This window comes from Monodon monoceros, unplaced genomic scaffold (assembly GCF_005190385.1).
Source record: "Monodon monoceros isolate NGI ecotype Baffin Bay Population unplaced genomic scaffold, NGI_Narwhal_1 Super_Scaffold_5, whole genome shotgun sequence".
NCBI classification, from domain to species: Eukaryota; Metazoa; Chordata; class Mammalia; order Artiodactyla; family Monodontidae; genus Monodon; species Monodon monoceros.
In genome coordinates this window covers 19,343,334-19,363,379 of record NW_021703782.1, presented here as the reverse complement: position 1 = coordinate 19,363,379, position 20,046 = coordinate 19,343,334, and the positions used below count along the sequence as shown (strand labels likewise).

Here is a 20,046-nt window from a genome sequence, read left to right as displayed (position 1 = left end):
CTTGCTTTATCCCAAGAACAGCAAAATGCAAATGCTTTGCGGCACATACGGAGGAAGCAAACATGTGGCTGAAGTTTCATTAAGGGAAAGAGAGAGAGATTAAAACACGGGCTGGCAAAATTAAACACTCTGGAGCCAGAGTCAGCAGGTGGCCCTCCAAATAGAGGCCCCTGGTAATTCTGAATAAATTCAGAATTGGAGGGTTTCTTCAGCAGCTCATTCCCCTCCCGGCCCCCAGACCCACCAGCAGCCAGCAGCCAAGGGCTGATCTACCCGTAACTCTAAGGACAGAAGTTTCTGATCCTTATGGCAATTGCAACCCCACACCTCAGAGGCTGTGTCAGAGGGAGCAGCCACCCCCAAAATCATAAACACCAATGGCAAGAACAGATCTGGTCTGTTCAAGTGGGAATACAACACAGAGTCATGGGTCCCCCGTCCTGGAATGCCGGGGAAGGGTGGGCAGGTGTGACTGATGACCTAGAAACTGTTTGGGGCCTCATAGAGACCCTTCTCAATATCCCAACGCAGTTTACTTTCAAGACTTTCACCCCATACCTTGGCCTTGACTGGGTCGCACTGGTTGGAGGTGGGGGTAGAAATGGCAAAGTCAAGGGTGACTCTGACAACACATCTGGATGAATCTGGGTTTATAGCATCAAAGCCTATCAAAGAGTGGGACACACATACGATGGAAAATGATGCAGCTTAGAAAGAAGGAAATCCTGACACGTGTTACAACATGGATGAAACTTGAAGACATTATGCCGAGTGAAATAGCCTGACACAGAAAAACAAATACTATATGATTAATGAGATACCTAGAGTACTGAAATTCAAAGAAAGTAGAATAGTGGGTAACAGGGATTGTGGGGAGGCAGAATGGGCAGTTAGTGTTTGTTTAACAGGGACAGAGTTCCATTTTGGGAAGATGAGAAAGTTCTGAAGCTGGATAATGGAGATGGTTTTACAACAATGCGAATGTACTTGATGCCACTGAATTGTGCATTGAAAATGGTTAAGATGGTAAATTTTATGTTATATGTATTTACCACATTTTAAAAAAATTATTAAAGGCGGTTTATAATTCAATATTGGGTCATCCCACTTGCCTCTCAAATGAGAGACGAGAACTAACAAAGCCCCCAGACACTTCAGATCCCGCTTAAGATGAGGCCTTGCTCAGAAAAACTGGTGTCTAAAAGTGCAGTACAAGTGATTTTCAGGCAGAACCAGGTACGCAAGATTCTTCAAATTATTTAGCTAAACAAACACTGGCCGGTTTACACTTAAGGGTACCCGTGTGTCTAAGCTGATCCTCTCCACCCGCTTGTTCCTAAGTCACAGGACACTCGAGGCGACGCAGCAGCTTGCAATGCCCTTAGAATTCAGGCCCAGTTCCCAAGCAACCAACAGGAGACATTATTTCTGAATGGGCCCATGGCTTTTCACATTCAATTATGGTAGAGTCCTTTCTATCACTCCCAGTCCAAACTTACCCACCCGTCAGAAGCCATGCACCCGTACCATCTTTCATAAAATGTCCTTGATCAACCATTCAGAAGGAACACCTTTTAAAACTATGCCCCAAGAGACTTCCCTGGTGGTACAGTGGGTAAGAATCCGCCTTCCAATGCAGGGTACTCGGGTTTGATCCCTGGTCTGGGAACTAAGATCCCACATGCCCGGGGTAACTAAGCCCATGGGCTCTAGAGCCCGCATGCCACAACTAGAGAGAAGCCTGAGCACTGCAACGAAGAGCCCGCGCGCCACAGTGGAGGATCCCGCATGCCTCAACTAAGACCCGACGCAGCCAAATAAATTAATAAATATTAAAAACAAAACAAACCAAAACAAACTGTACACCTCTCCGGTGGCAATCACATCACTTCTCTGAATTAATAGTTGCATATTTTTTAATTTTCCTCAATGGATTGTAAACAGCTGGAGGACATCAGATGCTGCGTCTCTATTGAGGGCTAATGGTCCTAGCACTAAAACCTAGACAGAATCTGGGGCTGCTATAGGACAGGGACAAGCACGAGCTATGTAAGCCAATCAACGCGGTTCAGTTGAGGTTTGAAATTTTAAATTGGCATGTTACACATACCATCACTCAGCACTGTTTAAATGTAGAGAGACCACAGGAAATCAAACACACTTGTACTATATACACATATCTGAAAGAGGCATAAAAATTATTAACTGCTTAGAAATTGACAAATGGTGTGAAACAGTCAAATAAATATACACTCTGAAGAAAAATAAGCGCCATTAGCCCAATTCCACTGGGCACAAGGCTCCTGGCTCTTCCAAGGCAGCTTTTAGTTTGGAAGCGTAAGTATTTTCATGAGCATCCAAGCCGGGGTGTAGACATGCGCACTCTTCATGGGAGAAGAGCCGGAGGTGATCCAAATGCTTCTGTTGACTTATGAGCAGATGTCACCCCCACAGAGACATGCAAAGTTGTTCTCGACATTAGAAGTGCTGAGATTCTCCCTGAATACATTGCCCTGGTCAGCACATATGCTGGAATTTGATTTTTTGTTTCTCCTCAGCCTTAATTTTTACCCTAGGCAAAATTTAGCTTGGGCATTTGAGCAAGAGAGCATCATCTACATATTTGGAAAAACAGGTAAGTTTCAAGTAGCCCACCAGGCTAATATCAGGGACCCCAAGCTTTGGGACTTAGATGTGAAAGCATACAGTGGCTGAGATCCTGCCCATTTCCTCTGCAAGTCAAATGTGTGAATAAATTCACGATATCCAATCACCTCGGTCCTTAGAACTGACACCTTAAGTTCCAGCAAAACTAGGCCCTATTGTTGCTTCCTGAGAAATAAGGGCAGTATTTACATTCTGAAGTTAAGAGTCTTCATTCTCCTACAGTGCAGAACAGCCATCTTTACTCAAGATGCTGCACCTCCTAAAATTTATAAGCAAAATGTAACAGGGGCAAATGTGAACCTGGGGTATGGGGACAAGTGAGGCCAGGGTCTAGTGCCTTGGCAGATTCCAACAGGATTTCTCCTGGCCCTAAAAGGGTCAAGAACAACCGAAAGGAAAAAAAAAATGAAACAAACATAAAACGGAAACAACAAAACTGCCACCCACGCATCAAAGTGTCACTATTAGTTATCTGAAATTATATAGGTAATTTAAATGTCCTCTTTTATTTTTCAACATCTTTACAATGAACAAGCATCAAGCTTTTAACTGACATAATTCACATACCACAAAAGTCCGCATTTTAAAGTCTATAATCAAGTGGTTTTTAATATATTCACAAAGTTGTTCAACCATCTCCACTATGTAATTCTGCAATATTTTATCACCTCCAAAAGTAACCTTGTTCCCATTAGCAGTCCCCCAGAATCTCACCTCCCCCAGACCCTGTAACCACTAACCTACTTTTTGTCTCTATGGATTTATCTGTTTGGGCCATTTTATATAAATGGAATCATACAATATGTGGGCTTTTGAACAAATATTAATTTTATTAGGTTTTTAAAATTTCATGCCCAAAAAGAGAAAAAAAAAAAAAGAAGGCTAGAGAGAAGCACACTGTACTAGGTGATTAGCAAATGCCATTAAATGCTACATCAGCACATCAGGCCACTGCCCAGACCCTGTGGGGAGGATTTGGCTGCCCAAGTAGGCAGGATGTGGAGGATGCATGGGAGACACAGTGATGACTAAAGGATGAAAGACAGAGAACTATGGAAAGCTAGAGAACTAGGATTATTTATCCAAAGATATGACAGTTTAGGAGCTGAAAGTCTCACTTGGAAGAGACCAGCACACGTTCACATTCCTGCTGTAGATAAGACATGGCTCGTGACAAGAAGGACTAAGGAAGGATTTCATCACTGCGAGTTTAGGGGCCACCAAAATGAATGCAGCATTGGGAACTCGTGTCATCTGCTTTCTCCCCGACTAGCATGTTCTTCTGCAGGTCACCAGGGCTGGACGAATGACCTCTATCCACCTTCTTCACCCCATAACCCACCTCGGCAATTACTGCCAGCCCAGTTCAGTCAGCGATTAGTCCAAGGTGGTGAGAGTCCAGTCAGATCTCCCACATGGCTGTCCTGAGTGCTTCTTTACACAAAGGTCCCCTTGGGTTTACCTGATGCCGGTACCCTCACCCCAGCTGGCTGACTGGAGATGGGGAAGACCTAAAGAGAGAAAAGGTTCTGGGAGGAACTGGCTGCCCTAACTCCTCAGGACTTAATTATTGTTTTCTGAAAACTAGGCTATTACTTGGAGCAAATCTACATGTCCTTCGTTTTGGTAAAATACTAAAAGTTGTACTAACACCACACGTGTCCATGAAGAATGTGAATTCATGGGGGCTTCCTTGGTGGTGCAGTTGTTAAGAATCGCCTGCCAATGCGGGGGACATGGGTTCGAGCCCTGGTCCGGGAAGATCCCACATGCCCCAGAGCAACTAAGCCCGTGCGCCACAACTACTGAGGCCCGCGTGCCTGGAGCCCGTGCTCCGCGGCGGGAGAGGCCACTGCAATGAGAAGCCCACGCGCTGCGACGAAGAGTAGCCCCCGCTCCTCACAACTAGAGAAAAGCCCGTGTGCAGCAACAAAGACCCAACGCAGGCAAAAATAAAAATAAATTTTAAAAAAAAACTTATTTTAAAAAATGTGAATTCATGACGCTCTTTTTCCATTGGATGTGAGTGATCTTCACTGTAAAAAAACACACAGGGGGACAATGTAAAACTACCAGAAAACTCAAACTTTTGATAGTATCAATCAGGTAGTGATCATTAACTCTTTATCAGTTTTTTGATGTTTAAAGAAAGGAGAGCATTGGGCTTCCCTGGTGGCGCAGTGGTTGAGAGTCCGCCTTCCGATGCAGGGGACATGGGTTCATGCCCTGGTCCGGGAAGATCCCACATGCCGCAGAGCGGCTGGACCCGTGAGCCATGGTCGCTGAGCCTGCGCGTCTGGAGCCTGTGCTCCGCAACGGGAAAGGCCACAACGGTGAGAGGCCCGCGTACCGGAAAAAAAAAAAAAAATTACCCATTTATAAAAAAGAAAGGAGAGCATTTAATATGGAAAAATTTAAGTGTGGCTGGTTGCCATGCAATGATACATTAAGTGTATACTTTCATCCATGTCAAAATTACACTTTAAAACCTAGAGCAAAGACTAACTACAATGTGGTAACCAGAGTGGGATCCTAGAACAAAAAAAAAGATATCCAAAAGTCCAAAGAAAGACGAATAGTATGGATTTTAGTAAAGAATAATGCGTTGATCTTGGCATATCCGCTGTGACAAAGGTACCACACTAATATAAGATTTAACACTAAGAGGAAGCAGAGTATGAGGAATATGCAAACCCTCCGCCCTATCTTCACACAGTAAAAAGTTTATTGAAGAACAATTAAACATTCTTCCACACTGGTCAAGCACTTAACCAAGGCTCACAAGTAAAGAAGAGCTGTAGGAAAGATCCTATCTCCAAACAGCCTTAATGGTGCAAGCCAGGCATGAACATTAACCGTGTGACACAGATTCACAGAATCTGATACAGTTTATTCAAAGATTCAACAGCATAACAGTGAATGCTCAGCAATTAAATCACTTTTGAGAATATCGGGTTTTGAGCTAAATTTTACGTTAATTGTCATGGCATGGTGATACTGGCTCCTAACCTGATACTTAGCATGTATTCTTAGCAGCACTTATCACTGTCCCGTATATTCAGGGCTGAACCAATTGGTGTCTGAAGAAAGACCAGATGAAAGGATGCATTGTTGATGTCGCTGGGCTGGTTAAAAAATCAGGGTTTCCCACAAGCCCGCAATACCTGGAAATGCACGGCCGGCCCAAATGGGTGCAAATTCTGAGTAATTAGAAACCGTGCCTCAGCCAAACAAGATCTCCTACAGACCTTCTCTCAGCACAGGCCTCTAATGTGACATCTTGATTTAAGGCATCAATTAGGTAAGAGAAATTTATATCTGCAAAGTACAAGTGGGTCTGTTCTGATTTCCAGGCTCCTTCTCTGGTCTTAAAATACAGCTCTCTCATTAAGAGCAGAGACATTTGATTAAGAGAGAGTTTACTAATGAAGTTCAACCCACACCCTTGGATTTGAGTTCATGTGCTACTCTGTTTTTGATTTGTGTTTCTCTTAAAAAATGTTTTGTTATTCAGACTATTCGCCCATTAATCTCTACCTGTTGATGTCAATCAGTACGCTTGTGATTTAATTATATGCAGTCTCTGGCCTATTCGGACAAATTCAAAGCAGCCTCCTTTTAATTAGTGATGGTATTTCATTCACCAAAGCTTTGCATTCTTGGATTTGGTCGTCCTTAATGATGGTGTAATTTCCAGAATATGAGAATGAACAGCAGTCAGGGCACATGGGTAAAAGACCACAGCCTGGAAGGGAGGACCATGCGGCAGGCCAGGAGCCTCTGGAAGGGCAAGCATGGATTTTATGATGAGCTGTGCTGCACGAAAAGTCAGCACATCCACTGGCAACTGGAAATGTCCATAACGTGTTCCAGAACAATCACTTAGCTCAGCAACACATCAAATTGAAAACATCCGTGATGCTGGAAATGCAACAATTTAAGGAAAAGAATGAATAACTGGAAAGGAGCAGAGTATAGAATCCTAAAAGGTGAGTCCATTAGCCTGGGAACTGGGCCAGAGAAAGTATGTCCATAGTAAAGAGACTCGATAATGTTTCTGGGAATGCGCTTACTAAAACGTCACACCATGTGTCTCAACTGCCAGCTAGAAAACCACACGGCGTTCAAGGTGAGCTGCCAGTATCTAATCGGCAGTAGTCTTAACAGTCTGTAATTTTTCATTTCGTTATTTTGAACTTGGAGTTGAGCAAATATTAGCCTCTGGGTCTACATTCCTTAAGGGGCTGACCTAACGCTGCTCTGGAAATACAAAGTTAAATCCAACAACCTGAAAGTGGAGTGACCAGTGTCTCTCACCAATTTAACCTTCACTTTGATTCTACTTCCACAGCAAAAATATCAAACCCCCAAAAGAGTCCAGGCATAGGCCCAATGCCCTCCAATACTGCTGTCATAACGCTTTTCCTACCTCTGTCACAGACAGCCTCCCAGAACCCCCAACAAAGGTCCCACTGTCAAGGGCCAAGTGTATAGTCGGTTGAAGGGGGAGTGAAGCTGCTCAGGAGGCTGAATTGGGGCCTTTCACTGACCTCTCTCTTTCCCAACACCTACAGCCCCTGGCCGCGGTGGCACGGGGCCTGGCAGAGCTGGGAGGCCGGGAGACCCCACCCATAACAGATGCAGCTGAAAGGGCGAGACCCTGACACCCTTCACTGCAACACGAGCTCCGGGGCCTGATGCCACTGATGCGCCTGCTTGTTAACTGCCGGTTTCTGCAAAACCAACAGAAGAGGAGCAAACAAAAATGTTGGGTAAGTACTCCGAGCTCATTCTCTTTCCACTTGGTTTCACAGAAGACTCTTTTGAGTATCAATTATTCCCATGAACACAAGGAATCACTTTTTCACCTTGAACCTCTGGAAGGTGTTTAATTAAAGGTAAGGAGGGGACTTCCCTGGTGGCACAGTGGTTAAGAATCCGCCTGCCAATGCAGGGTACACGGGTTCGAGCCTTGGTCCAGAAAGATCCCACATACTGCAGAGCAACTAAGCCCGTGCGCCCAACTACTGAGCCTGTGCTCTAGAGACCGCAAGCCACAACTACTGAACCCGCGAGCCACAACTACTGAAGCCCATGTGCCTAGAGCCTGTGCTCCACAACAAGAGAAGCCACCGCAAGGAGAAGGCTGCGCACCGCAATGAAAAGTAGCCCCCGCTCGCTGCAACTAGAGAAAGCCCGCGTGCAGCAACGAAGACCCAATGCAGCCATAAATAAATAAATAAATAATTTATTTTTCAAAAAACAAAAAAAGGTAAGGAGGGAAAAGATTTTTTTTTTTTTAAAGAAAAACCCTTATTAGAAAAAGAAACTGTGTATTGTCCCATGATAATGCTGGAAGTTACTTTCTGTTTGCTTCAGGGAGAGTTTTAAACTCCTCAGCTGCAGGTGCAATAGCCTTGGAATCCAGGGTTGCCTGGAGAAATCTCAGGGTGGAGTGAATGAGACCCAGAGGGAAGGGATTCTGAAGGTTTGCAGCCCCTTTCAGCCATGAGTCTATGTCCAGCCTATGTAGCCTGAAGTTGCACTCATCCCCAGAGCAGGTCGACCAGTTGGCGTATTTGAAAGCAGAAGATTTGTTGGCAGTGATCACTTGGAGCTCATGGAAACAAACAAGGATATACATCTGTTATAATCAAAGATGACAGCAGTGATTTTCTTTTCTTTTTTTTTTTTTTTTTGCGGTACGCGGGCCTCTCACTGTTGTGCCCTCTCCCGTTGAGGAGCACAGCCTCCGGACGTGCAGGCCCAGCGGCCATGGCTCACGGGCCCAGCCGCTCCACGGCACGTGGGATCTTCCCAGACCGGGGCACGAACCCGTGTCCCCTGCATCAGCAGGCGGACTCTCAACCACTGGGCCACGAGGGAAGCCCAGCAGTGATTTTCTTAAAGGTAGCTCCTGTATGAGTTTGCTAGGGCTGCCCTAACGAAGTGCCACAGCCTGGGTGGCTTAAACAACAGTTCTGGAGGCCGGAAATCCAAGATCAAAGTGTTGGCAGGGTTGTTTCTCTTGCAGCCACTCTGCTTGGCTTGTAGGTGGCCAGCTTCTCCCTGTGCCTTCACATGGTCTTTCCTCTATGCGTAGACACCAGTCACAGTGGATAGAGGCCCACCCCAGTGACCTCATTTTAATTTAATTCTGTAAAGACACTATCTCCAAATAAGGTAACATTCTGAGATACTGGGGGTTAGGACTCCAATATATCTATTTTGGGGGGGGGACACAGATCAACCCATAACAGGTAGTGTTACTTATCTTCAAAGCTTCTTTATACTTAATGCTGATTTGAAAGTGACTTTTGCAACTGCATGGAACAGGCTGACAGAGACAGAGAAAGCCTTGATGAGAAAGAATAAACAGGGGGTCTGGACTAAGTACAGAGGTGTCGGGGGTGGGCTTGCCCACATACTGAAAGGATCTGCCAACAACTTGCTAATGACTCTAGCATCCCGACTCCTTCGTTCTGAAGGTGTCCCCTCATGGCTTCAGTTGGGGACACCGCTGTCCTCTGAGCTTCATCTCCCTAAGTTTCCGGCAGCAGCCGTGGCACCTTCCCAGAGCCCCTCCTCTCAGGCTGGCATTCCTTCTTTCTCATAATATTTACACCACCACCACTCTTCCCAAAGAGTGGCGTGGCAGGCCCAGAGGGAATGTGTCGTGGGATCTGGAGCAGTCTGTCTGACCATTTTTGGTAATGATTCTGCTCAACGTTTACACAGGGCTGCCCACTTTATACGATGCACACCATCCGCACGACTCCCTTCACTTGACCCTCCACGTTTGGATCCTCTCCTGCTTCAGTCTCTCTTGCGAATGTCTCCTCGTCTCTGGCCCCATAAATGCTGGAGTGCCCCAGAGCTGGGCCTGCAAAAGCTTTCCCTCTCTTTCTGTACCTGTCCCCTTGATGATCTGGCTTTAAACGACAGCAAAATGCCCACAACTCCCCAGCACACCTTTCTGAGCCTGACCTCTCCACAAAAAGCCAGGCTCAGAAACGGGAGGACCAGCTCACGTCTCCGCTTGCACATCTAATAGACACGTCACGCTCAGCTTGTCCAAACACAAACCCAGCTTTCCTCCACAGACCGCTCCCCTGCAGTCACCAGCCTCCCTAAACTCTGACTTCAGCCTTCCACGGGCTAAGGCCACACATCCTGGTTATCTCTGACTCCCTTTCCTCTCATACCCCACGTGCAATCCAACAAGAAATGCTGTTTGCTCTATCTTCAAGATACATCAGAATGCGACGCTTCTCACACCTTCCTGCTCACATCCAGTCCCAGTAGCTCTGGCTCTGCTGGATCACATGACAGCCCCCCCGTAACTCTCCCTGGGTCCACCCTCCCCTCCCCGCTGCTCTCCATGCAGCAGACACACTTGCACCTCTAAAAGGAGCTTCAAATACCATCGCCTGAGACAACAGGGGCGAATCACAAAAGCCTGAGGCTGAGTGGAAGAAAATACACATACAAAAGACCCTGTATTGTATGATCCCACTTATACCATGTTCATAAATGGGCAGAAGCATCTGCAGGGATGGAGGTCAGAAGGCTGGTGACGTTTCGGGTGATGTCCGGGAAGGAGCAGGGGATGGGTTTCTGAGAGGCTGCTGGCATGGTCTAGTGATGTGGGTATTTATGCACTTTTATCTATGTATATTATACTTACACAAAGCTTACCACGTTGCTTCTATTTTTCTCTCTCTCATCTAATGCTACCTCCTGGGACAAGGCCTGCCGGGATGTTATTCAAACACTTCCCTCCGCATTTGTGCACACAGTCCTGCCACTTAACCTGCTTCCCATTTTTCTTTTCCCCTTAGCACTTCCAAGAGACGATTTATTCATTAGTTTATGTCTCTGTCTCCTCTTCCTGGGAGCAGGGGTTTCTGCCTGTCTGCTCACTGCTCTATCCCCAGCACCTGGAGCACAGCCGGTAGTTGCTCATTTGGTGAATGAATGAATGCTTCTGTGCTCAACAACTTCCAGCACCTTCCACCTCCTCAGAGGAGCAGCCAGAGCCCCTTCTCCAGCCCCTCCACATGTGAGCGTGCATGCCTGCACACACACACACACACACACACACACACACACACACACACTCCTGACCTCACCTCAACGCCTTTCCCCTTCACTCTCCAGGAACAGTTCCAGCTCCTTTTCCCTCTGGTGTTTGCATTTCCTTTTCCCTCTGCCTGGAAAACTCTTCCCCAGACCCCCCTGTAGCTCACCCCTTACTTCCTCTGCTCCAAGCTTCACTCATAAACAAGGCCTTCCCTGAAAGCCCGTATTGAAAGCATCTAGGGCCCACACGTGGCCTGCCCTGTCCGTGTCTCTCTCACATCAGAAGAGGGTGGCCTCCATGATGCCAGGCTCTGGGTGACCATCTGGTGTTCACCACCTGGAACCCCAGCATGCAGGAGGCACTCCATGACCATGTGAGGAATAAACAAACATGGGCAGTGTCCTGGGACCATCACGCTCATGTGTGAGGAGAAGTCCTGAGTTTCACCTCACATTTTGAGGGATGGAGCTCATACCTGCTCCAAGCATGGGTAGTGCCCACCCCACCAGCACCTCCTCCTACATCATGTCAGCTCCTCTTCCCAGAGGCAGACGATGGTGCCTCAACTCTGCTGCCCGGGGACGGGCTGCTCCTCCAAACCACTAGTGAACACTGCCCTGCTCGAAGGCGCTCAGACCAGAGATTCCTGGCAGTGCCCCAAGGAGCGCCACCAAGCCCACATTCCACAGTCTCTCTGACAACATGCCCTTTTAAATGAACATATGCATCTTTACAACTCCAAATGAATAAAAAGAAGCTTTTACAATTTTAAAACCATACCATGTGCTACTCAAACATAAAACGGGCCAACTGTTGATACACACCTCACAGTGGGTGCATCTCACATGCATCTGGCTAAATGAAGAGGCCAGACTCACAGGGGAATGTACTGGAGAATCAATTTCCAGAATGGCGGCATGAGGATATTGATGAACTCACTTTCCCTCCAGAATTGCAAAAATGCAGGCTAAACAACTAAAACCAACCATTTAAGAACTCAGATAATGAACCAGGGCCACAGAATGAACTGAAAACTCATCCATCCAAGAGAAGTAGTGGAACCTTAGCAAGATGGCAGGGCTGTGTTGGTTTAACGTGGGCTGTGACCATCTTCTCTCCCTCTCCAGCAGCCCTGCAGGTGGCCAGCAGATCTGAAGCTTTTGAAGCTCTGTTCAAAGTGCCATCCCATAGTCACCATTTTGTCTGGACTTGCAGCACTCTGGGAAATCTCTAGGTTTGACTCAGAGCTGGGCTGGCCTGGGGTCCTGGGGAGGGTGGCAGGTGGTGTCTGTCCCTGGGGCGTTATGCAAACAACAACAAGCTGCTGGCAACACTTCAGCTGCCTAATGCTGTGACTACAACTGCGGTCAACCTGAGCCCAGCCCGGGATCTAAAAGGAAATCCAGGAGAACTAGAGGACTTCAGGGCACTTCAAAAGCGCCGATGTATTTCCAGGGTCAAAAAGGCTGTGCACACATGGAAGGCTATGCACATGCCCAAGGAAGACCTGCCAAAGGAGAAGACACGAGTCCCTCATCTATGGTGCAATCAAGATCTGACGGCTAATGTACACCTGAAACTAACACGACAATGTAAATCAACTATACTCCAATAAAAATTTTTTTAAAAAAGAAGTGACAGGGCTTCCCTGGTGGCGCAGTGGTTGAGAGTCTGCCTGCCGATGCAGGGGACACGGGTTCGTGCCCCAGCTTGGGAAGATCCCACATGCCGCGGAGCGGCTGGGCCCGTGAGCCATGGCCGCTGAGCCTGTGCGTCCAGAGCCTGTGCTCCACAGCGGGAGAGGCCACAACAGTGAGAGGCCCGCGTACCACAAAAAAAAAAAACAAAAAAAAAACAAAAAAGAAGTGACAGCTAAGGCTGATGTTTGATGGCATGCCTTCTCACAAGATCCCCTGGGCCAAAAGTGCAAGAAAATCTCATGACCAGTGACTGGCTAATCACACAACTATACTGACTCACATGTCATCCCTAGGAATCAAGCCTTAAAAATGTAAGAGATCTTATGTTAAGTGTTCTGACCACACACACACACAATAACAATAATTATAACCACAACAATAAATAAAGAGGGCACGAGGAAACTTGTGGAGGAGATGGACATGTTTATGGCATATAGATTGTGGTGATGGTTTCGTGGGCTTATACTTCTCTCCAAACTTATCAAGTTGTATATATTAAATATGTACAGCTTTTTGAATGTCAATCATACCTCTATAAAGTGGTTTAAAAAAAAGAAAATAACTTAAAAAATAATAGATAACTCGGTGGTCATACATTAGAGGGAATACAGAAACTTCAGAATTAGTAAAGGAAAGCTGCAAACAAATGAACAGTAATAGAAAAAACACCAACAATATCCAAAATGAAACAAAAACAAAACCACAGCAGCAACAAAAAACTTTGAAGAGGGCTTCCCTGGTGGCGCAGTGGTTGAGAGTCCGCCTGCCAATGCAGGGGACACGGGTTCGCGCCCCAATCCGGGAAGATCCCACGTGCCGCGGAGCGGCTAAGCCCGTGAGCCACGGCCGCTGAGCCTGAGCCTCCGGAGCCTGTGCTCCGCAACGGGAGAGGCCACAACAGTGAGAGGCCCGCGTACCGCAAAAAAAAACTTTGAAGGGCTTGAAGAATTTGCTACCAGTGTTGTTGAAACAATATGTAAAATGACCAGTTTAAAACAAAGAACTACAAAGACACGTGAGGAAAGAGGAAAGTATGCCACATACAGGAAGGAAAATAACACCCAACAGAAAAGGGAGCCCCTGAGGAACCAACCCAATAAATATGTTCAAAGAACTAAAGAAAAGAATATCTAAAGAATTAAGGGGACTCAAAATGGATTAAAGACCTAAATGTAAGGCCAGACACTATCAAACTCTTAGAGGAAAACATAGGCAGAACACTCTATGACATAAATCACAGCAAGATCCTTTTTGACCCACCTCCTAGAGAAATGGAAATAAAAACGAAAATAAACAAATGGGACCTAATGAAACTTAAAAGCTTTTGCACAGCAAAGGAAACCATAAACAAGACCAAAAGACAGCCCTCAGAATGGGAGAAAATATTTGCAAATGAAGCAGCTGACAAAGGATTAATCTCCAAAATTTACAAGCAGCTCAGGCAGCTCAATAACAAAAAAACAAGCAACCCAATCCAAAAATGGGCAGAAGACCTAAACAGTCATTTCTCCAAAGAAGATACACAGACTGCCAACAAACACATGAAAGAATGCTCAACATCACTAATCATTAGAGAAATGCAAATCAAAACTACAATGAGATATCATCTCACATTGGTCAGAATGGCCATCATCAAAAAATCTACAAACAATAAATGCTGGAAAGGGTGTGGAGAAAAGGGAACCCTCTTGCACTGTTGGTGAGAATGTAAATTGATACAGCCACTATGGAGAACAGTATGAGGTTCCTTAAAAAACTACACACAGAACTACCATATGACCCAGCAATCCCACTACTGGGCATATACCCTGAGAAAACCATAATTCAAAAAGAGTCATGTACCAAAATGTTCATTGCAGCTCTATTTACAATAGCCAGGACATGAAAGCAACCTAAGTGTCCATTGACAGATGAATGGATAAAGAAGATGTGGCACATATATACAATGGAATATTACTCAGCCATAAAAAGAAATGAAATTGAGCTATTTGTAATGAGGTGGATGGACCTAGAGTCTGTCATACAGAGTGAAGTAAGTCAGAAAGAGAAAAACAAATACCGTATGCTAACACATATATACGGAATCTAAGGGGAAAAAAAAGGTCATGAAGAACCCAGGGGTAAGATGGGAATAAAGACACAGACCTACTAGAGAATGGACTTGAGGATATGGGGAGGGGGAAGGGTAAGCTGTGACAAAGTGAGAGAGTGGCATGGACATATATACACTACCAAACGTAAAATAGATAGCTAGTGGGAAGCAGCCGCATAGCACAGGGAGATCAGCTCGGTGGTTTGTGACCACCTAGAGGGGTGGGATAGGGAGGATGGGAGGGAGTGAGACGCAAGAGGGAAGAGATATGGGAACATATGTATATGTATAACTGATTCACTTTGTTATAAAGCAGAAACTAACACACCATTGTAAAGCAATTATACTCCAATAAAGATGTTAAAAAAAAATTAAGGGGAATTACAACAAATTTATTTCAATAAATAGAGAATATCAATAAAGTGACAGAAATTTAAAAACTCAAATAGAAATTCCACAGTTGAACGTACAATAACTGAAATTCACCAGGTGGGCTCAACAACAAATTTGAGATGGTAGAAGAGAGAATCAGTGAACTGGAAGACAGTTTACTGTTTTTACTGGGATAGAGATTGTACAGTCTGTAAAGAAGAAAATAAAACAAATGAAGAAAAATAACAGAGCCTAAGAGACCTGTAGGACACTATCAAAAGTACCAACACATACATAATGGGAGTCTAGAAGAAGAGAAAAGCAGAAAAAATACCTGACGAAATAATAACCAAACACCAAATTTGATTAAAAGTATTAACTTGCACACTTAAGAAACTCAAGGAACTGTAGGTAGGGTAAGCTCTAAGATATCCACAACTAGACACATCATAAACAAACTGCTGAAAAATAAAGAATATTAAAAGAAGCAAGAGAAGTAACTCATCATGTACAAGGGATTCCCAGTAAGATTAAGAGCTGACTTCTCATCAGAAACCCAGTGTGACGACATATTTAAAGTGTTGGGGAAAACAGACCATCAACCAAGAGTTCTACGTCTAGCTAAACTCTTCTTCAAAAATGAAGAAGTTAGGTCACTTCCAAACAAACAACAAAAAAAAGAGAAAATGTGTTATTAGCAGACTGCTCTACAGGAAATAGTAAAGGGAGTCATTCGACATGAAGTGAAAGAACACTGTAAGGAATTCTAATTTATATAAGAAAATAAAACAGTACCAGGAAGGTAACTTCATAGATACTATGAAAGACAATATAAACATATTTTTGTTTGTAACTCTTTTCTTCTCCTATTTGTTTTAAAAGACTACTGAATAAAACTATAATTATATAATGGTGTCAATGGACTTAAAACATATAAAGATATAATTTGTATGATACTAATAGTTCATAGAAGAGAGGAGAGAAGACTGATATGCTGGAGCAAATTATCTACTTTTGAAATTAAGTTAGTATTAATCTGAACTAGATTTTTTAAAGTAACATGATAATAGTAATCCTTATAGCAACCACTATGAAAATAATTTTCATAGAGAGAGAGAATATAAAGGAATTTAAAGTACACTAGGAACTATCTGTTTAACATAAAAAATGTAAGAATCAAGGAACAGAGGAACAAAAAGGGTATGACATATAGAAAACAAGTAGCCAAATGACAGAATTAAAACCTAACTTATCAGTAAGTAAATTAAGTACAAATGGATTGAAAGGACAAATCAAAACACAGAAATTCACAGAATGGGTTAAAAAATTATCTGTCTACAAGAGACATTTCATATTAAAAAACACAAATAGGCTGAAAGGATATATCATGCCAACAGCAATCATAAAAAAGTTGAAATGGCTATACTAATATCAGACAAAATAAAGTACAAGACAAAAGTCATTACTAGGAACAAAGAAGGACATTTTATAATGATAAGCTGGTCAACCCATCAATCTTTATAAATATATATGCACCTAATAACAAAGCCCCAAAATACACAAAACAAAAACTTACAGAAATAAAGGGGAACATAGAAAATTCAAAAATAATAACCGGAGACTTCAATATTCCACTTTCAATAATGGATATAAGAACTAGGCAAGGGCTTCCCTGGTGGCACAGTGGTTGAGAGTCCGCCTGCCAATGCAGGGGACACAGGTTCGAGCCCTGATCCGGGAGGATCCCACATGCCGTGGAGCAGCTGGGCCTGTGTGCGCCACGGCTGCTGAGCCTGTGCTCTGGAGCCCGCAAGCCATGACTGCTGAGCCCATGTGCCACAACTGCTGAGGCCTGCACGCCTAGAGCCGGTGCTCCGCAACAAGAGAAGCCACCACAATGAGAAGCCCACGCACCGCAACAAAGAGTAGCCCCCGCCTGCCGCAACTAGAGAAAGCCCGGACGCAGCAACAAAGACCCAATGTAGCCAAAAAAAAAAAAAAATTAAATTAAATAAATAAAATTAAAAATAATAAAGAACTAGGCAAATCAGCAAGGAAATAGAAGATTAAACAATACTACAAACCAATTAGACCTAATACTATAGAACATTCCACCTCAACTGTAGGACACATTCTTCTCAAGCTTACACAGAACATTCTACAGGATAGACCATATTCTAGGCCATACAATAGGCCTTAATAAATTTAAAAGGATTAAAATCATGCAAAGAATATTCTCTAACAAAAGAATGAAACTAGAAATTAATAAAAGAAGAGGGGCTTCCCTGGTGGCGCAGTGGTTAAGAATCCGCCTGCCAATGCAGGGGACGTGGGTTTGAGCCCTGGTCCGGGAAGATCCCACATGCCTCGCAGCAACTAAGCCCATGTGCCACAATTACTGAGCCTGCGCTCTAGAGCCTGTGAGCCACAACTACTGAACCTGCGAGCCACAACTACTGAAGCCCACGTGCCTAGAGCCAGGGCTCCACAGCAAGAGAAGCCACTGCAATGAGAAGCCTGCCCACCTCGTTGAAGAGTGCCCCTGCTCACCGCAACTAGAGAAAGCCTGTGAGCAGCAACGAAGACCCAACACAGTAAAAAAATAAATAAATAAAATAAACACATTTTTATAAATAAATAAATAAAAGAAGAAAATTTGGGAAATTCACAAATATGTGGAAATTAAAGAAAACATACCTAAATAACCAATGAGTCACAGAAGAAATCACAATGGAGATAAGAAAATACTTTGAGATAAACAACAATGAAACACAACATAACAAAACTTATGGAGTAGACCTAAAGAAGTGCTTACAGATAATTTTATAGCTTTAACTATCTATATTAAAAAAGGAGATCTCAAGGAGATCTCAAATCAATAACTTAATTTTACACCTTAAGGACTTATAAAAAAAGAGCAAACTACACACAAACCTAGCAGAAGAAGGGAAAGAATCAAGATTAAAGCAGAAAATTTATTGTTAATAATAAATTCAATCATTATTTTATTTAAAATAGAGAATAGAAAAACAATAGAGAAAATCAATAAAACAATAAGTTGCTTCTTTGAAGAGATAAAAACAATGGACAACCTTTAGCTAGGGTGACCAATAAAGAGGAGAAAACCCAAATTATTGAAATCAGAAATGAAAGAGAGGACATTACCACCAACCTTACAGAAATAAAAAGAACTATAAGAGAATACTGTGAACAATTGTGCGCCAACAAATTAGATGTCAATGAAATTGACAAATCCCTACAGAAACATAAGTACTGAAACTGACTCAAGAAGAAAGAGAAAATCTGAATAGACCTATAACAAGCAAAGAGATTTGATTAGTAATCAAAAAACTTCCCACAGAGAAAAAGCATAAGACCAGATGACTTCTCTGGTGAATTCTACCGTACATTTTGAGAATACTTAATACCAATCCTTCACAGACTCAGAAAACCGAAGAGGGGAGACTTTCCAAACTAATCTATGAGACAGTATTACCCTGATACAAAACCAGAAAAACATGTCACAAGAAAACAAAACTAGGGCTTCCCTGGTGGCGCGGTGGTTGAGAGTCCGCCTGCCGATGCAGGGGACGCGGGTTTGTGCCCCGGTCCCGGAGGATCCCACATGCCGCGGAGCGGCTGGGCCCGTGAGCCATGGCCGCTGGGCCTGCGCGTCCGGAGCCTGTGCTCCACAACGGGAGAGGCCATAACAGTGAGAGGCCCGCGTACCGCGAAAAAAAAAAAAAAAAGAAAACAAAACTAAACATCAATATCTCTTATGAATACAGATGCAAAAGTTCTCAACAAAATACAGCATATCTTCTTTGGAGAGCTGTCTATTCCCACTAGCACATGGAATTTGAGAATCCAGAAATGACCCAAGTATATATGGAAACGGTGATTAGAAACAGGCGGTTTTTCAACTAAATGGGAAGGAATCCACAACTGGTTGGGATAGGACAGTCACTGAAAGCTGCAACTCTGTAACCTTTCATGAAAAGGTAAATTCTGGCTGATCAAAGACTTAAGCATAAAATATGAAACCAAGAGTCAAGTATTTGCTCAAGAATATGGAGCGCTGAAGAACATGAGTGTGCAAATAAATTCAAATGGCTAATAAGTCTATGAAAAGACTCAACACCACAGTGTTAACAAAGGTGAACTGAAATGGGAGACTTATGTTCACCTGTCATATTGGAAAGGAAAGGAAGCAGGCACTCCTTGTCTGGCCTAGGGCATGCAGAGTTCCTCAGAATCTCTGCCACAGCAGGTGTCCATCTCCCCAAACCAATCAGGTCCCTGTGCAGCAATTCCATAGTCAGGAGTTTATCCTCCAGGTACTCTACAGGTGCAAAGTCACAACTCTAAGGATGCTTGTTCCAGCCCTTGCTGTCACAGCAGAAGATGGGAGATACCCAAATACTGATCGAGCCAGTATTGGTTTGACACAGAATGGTTACATGTAATAGGTAATAATAAACATGGTACATAAATAATAATGATAGCAATTGTCACAAGTTTTAAGCCCTTAACTGGTGCTGGGTGCCAAACCCCCTCTCATGGATTATTTTTCTTACCCTCAAAGGACCCTATGAGCTCCTATGGTCACCCCCAATCATTGATAAATAATTTTAAATGTCTGTATTTCGGGATTGCAGCATGAAGTAAATCTGTGTATAAGATGCAGAAAGATGATGAAGACAGACTCAGGTGTGAGCAAAGCAAGATAAAACTGACTGTACACAGCCACTCCTGATCACACACAGGCTGCTGACCTATTTACAGTTGCTGAAGCTACATAAGAAACAGATCACTCTGGAGGGGGAAACAGGGTGAGCCTGTGTCTGAATTGTTTTAGTATACTCAGCCTTCTCCTTTTCAAAAACAAAAAAACAAAAAAACCCGCCTACTTTTTTTTAGAGTAAAACAAAATACTTCACATCGGAAATTCTTTGGTTTTTTAAAAGAATGTTAACAATTTAACAAACTCTATAACAAAATATCTACTGCACAAAAAGGGATGAAGCTGTACTGAGAATTTTCCTGCATGCCCCTCCCCCATGCATTTGAAACAACTTGAAGATAGAGTCTTTATATTCTATTTCCTGAATGTCTTCCACTGCAGTGGATAC

The 20,046-nt window shown here is 43.8% G+C and overlaps 1 protein-coding gene across 1 annotated transcript in view; it reads right to left on the bottom strand.

Moving 5' to 3' along the window:
* Positions 1-20,046, bottom strand: part of ROR2 (receptor tyrosine kinase like orphan receptor 2) — a 218,101-nt gene that overhangs the window by 48,645 nt on the left and 149,410 nt on the right. The window lies entirely within an intron of this gene.